Source organism: Coregonus clupeaformis, chromosome 17, assembly GCF_020615455.1.
Source record: "Coregonus clupeaformis isolate EN_2021a chromosome 17, ASM2061545v1, whole genome shotgun sequence".
Classification (NCBI taxonomy): domain Eukaryota; kingdom Metazoa; phylum Chordata; class Actinopteri; order Salmoniformes; family Salmonidae; genus Coregonus; species Coregonus clupeaformis.
Genome location: NC_059208.1, coordinates 29,300,862 through 29,304,566, shown reverse-complemented (window position 1 = coordinate 29,304,566; position 3,705 = coordinate 29,300,862).

Here is a 3,705-nt window from a genome sequence, read left to right as displayed (position 1 = left end):
TTTAAAGATTTCAAATACTATTTGAACCTAGATCTGATATCCACTAGACATCTACCCCCATTTTAACCGTTTTCTCCTGTTATATACAATCAGTCGTCTGAAAGTATGTTGCTAATGTCCCCCATGTGTAGATGATGCATTTAAAAACCTGGGGAGAAGCCTGTTTTATTACATGTTATCATAATTATTTATGCAAGATCATTATTATTTTTAGAACAGCATCATAATGCATTATATATTTCAGCCTTACTTCTACTATATTACTGAAGCAGCTTCTCCTTAAAGGATGTTACACAATACAATAGGTAATAGGCTTTGCATGTAAAGTTGTGAAATACTAACCTTCATTAGCATTAAATTACTGGGGCACTTTGTGCTAATTTCATTTCAATGTGGTACTACACCAATCAAAGCACAGTTCAACACAAGCATTACACGCAAGCTCTGAAACAGGATACGCTAGTTCTCGGATATAGCTATGACTGTAAATTAGATTTGCTTCTTATGACTTGCAGTGATTTCCCATTCGGGTCTGTGACAGTGTCAAAACACATTATCTATCTAGTCTACTCCCAATTAACAATGTCTAATAGGGAAATGGCCGCGCTGGATTACAGGAAAATTTGGGATTGGGAATAGTTTTTAATACAACTTTGTGGATGCTGGAAGGCTGTGTGTAGCTTACATCTGCATCAATCACTTGTAGTTTAACTTCCTGCACACACACATGGGCTTTCTGTTTCACTAAGGGAGGAGGTCATAGACCTGGCAGTGTGGTGCCAGCACAACAAACTCTCTCTCAACGTCATTAAGACCAAGGAGCTGATCATGGACTACAGGAAAGAGCTTCCTGACTGGTTGTATCACCGTCTGGTATGGAAACTGCACCGCCCTCGACCGAAAGGCCCTACAGAGGGTGGTGCGGCCATCCCAGAGCATCAGTGGGGGCGAGCTCCCAGCCATCCAGGACATATATGCCAGGCAGTGTCTGAGAAAGGCCCGAAAAATTGCAAAAGACTCCAGCCTCCTGAGACATGGACTGTTCTCCATGCTCCCGTCCGGCAGGCGGTAACGGTGCATCAAGGCTCAGACCAACAGACTCCTAAACAGCTTCTATCCCCTGGCCATAAGCCTGTTAAATGGCTAACAATTACTGCTCTCCCTCTCCCACATGACTCTATGCCCATCCACAGGTCTCTACCCACTCAAACACACACCTTCACTGTCACTCCTCACACGCACACACACACACTCACATACACCCTCACTCATAACTGACGACACACACTTACACCCCCTCACACCTACGCTGTTCCTAATATTATTATTGATTAGATTTATTACCAGCATTATACTGCTGTTCATTGATTATTGATTGCCATTACCATTAGTATTTATCCTGCTACAGGTCAATACTACTCCTGTTTATATTACCATTTGTACATATTACCATAAGTAAAAATGTATGCACACATGACTGTAAATTGCTTTGGATAAAAGCGTCTGCTAAATGGCATATTATTATAGTATATTACCATAAGTATTTATCTATTCCTGCTACCAGTCATTTTTCAGCCCTGTTTACATGTATATCCTACTACCAGTCACTTTTTATGTATAAACCTACATCAACCACTCCAGTACCCCTGCACATTGAATAAGGTGCTGGCACTGACCTGTATATACTTGCATTCTCATGTTTCTTCCACTTATATCATACTTTTTGTGTTTTTTTTTTATGTATTTTTTTTATTTTCTATTATTATTCATATTTTATTATCACTGCAGGGTTGGGAAAGAGCTCTGAAGTAAGAATTGAATTTTACACCGGTTGTATCCTATGTACGTGGAGAAAAAACGTTACTTAAAACTTGAACTTTCAATACAGACCAGATCTGGTTGTTGGGCTCCCCTGGTGGGCCTGCTTGGAACATGGGTGTCCGTCCCAAATTACACCCCATTCCCTATTTAGTGCAATACTATACAGGGAATAGGGTGGCATTTAGGATGTAGACTGGGTATGTGACGGTTTTTATCTGAAGGTTTTACTAAATATTTGTTATAACTAAATCAAGAATGCAATGGGGGCATTGGCAGGGGCACTTGTTCAGTGCCACTTAGACTATTTACATTTTAGTCATTTAGCAGACACTCTTATCCAGAGCGACATACAGTTAGTGAGTGCATACATTTTTCATACTGCCCCCCCGTGGGAATCGATCCCACAACCCTGGCGTTGCAAGTGCCATGCTCTACCAACTGAACTACAGGAGGCCTATGCATGCTCTTCCTGGTACAATAGTGCCCCCAAGATAATAACAAATTAGTCAGGATTATTCTTAAACTTCCAGCCCTTACGCATCTTGACTACTCCCACTTTGAAAGCCTTAGATGGCTCAAAGTGGAGGAGAGAGTCTCTCAGTTTAAATTGTGTCTTGTACATAAGATTGTCCACGGTATGGTCCCCAGGTACCTATGCAACTACTTTAACTTGGTACGGGATAACCATAACTATTCCACTAGGAGTGAAACTGACGTTGTTCCTTTTAGATTTAAATGTGGTATGGGGAAATAAACTTTTTTATACTCAGCTGCCATTCTTTGGAATAGTCTTCCGAAGAATTTGAAACGCATAACCTCCATAGGTAGTTTCAAGTTCTCACTGAAAAAATGGCTAAAAGTGTCTCAAAAGTGAGTGGTAAGATTGTAGTACATGGCTGAGAAGGAAAAGCCTGGGATAGAATATGGTCTGCCTTTTGGTGCCTAGTGTTTATCATATTGTGATTGTCTTGTATATATTAGGGATTGATTGTTTTATATATTAAGGGTATGTGAGACAAGGAAGATGTACCTGTCCATAGTTGTTTATTAGGAAAGGGAATTGTACTAATTATCTCATGTTATGAAACGAACAACGATTTTGTCTGTCATTGTCTGTTGCCGCCTAACCCTGCTGCATTCCCCCTTCCCCCTTCCCTCTTCAAAAGGACCACAATGGAAATGAGCTTTTAAGCTTTATTGTGTTATCCTTCATGATTTTCTGAAATTGTATGTGGAGGTGTCACCAGCTGGAGCGCTCTTATGTGTGTATTTTAAAATTGTTAAATAAATTCAATCAATCAATCAAAGCCTGTCGTTTCCAATGGGAACAAATGAGTCATATTGGGCAGAACAAGCAAGGAGGTGGGCAGAGCCAAGCACGAGCTAGTGAGATCCTATTGGCGCGATTAATCGATGAGAAAATGTGAAGAATGTCAGCCAAAATCCATCTCGTTCCCTCTTCTCCCACTGCCGGCCAGTGTGCTTCCCCTCACTATCATATTTGGTAGTGAGTGGAAACGCCAAGCTGTTGCTTCACATTTATACATCCGGTGAAATATCTGTCTCATTGTTCTATCTGTGGCTTTACTGCCCCAACCCTACCTGGATTGTGACAATGCTGCCATCTAATGGTTTACAAGGGCGTCGCACCAAAACTCCTAAAGAAAATTAATTTGAAATTGCTGATTGAGTTTTAATAAATAATAATAATATGCCATTTAGCAGACGCTTTTATCCAAAGCGACTTACAGTCATGCGTGCATACATTTTTGTGTATGGGTGGTCCCGGGGATCGAACCTACTAAATAGGCTAATCATAAATAATCAGTTGTGGGTACCAATAGACCTTTCCAATCCAATGTAAAAGTATGACATACTCAAACA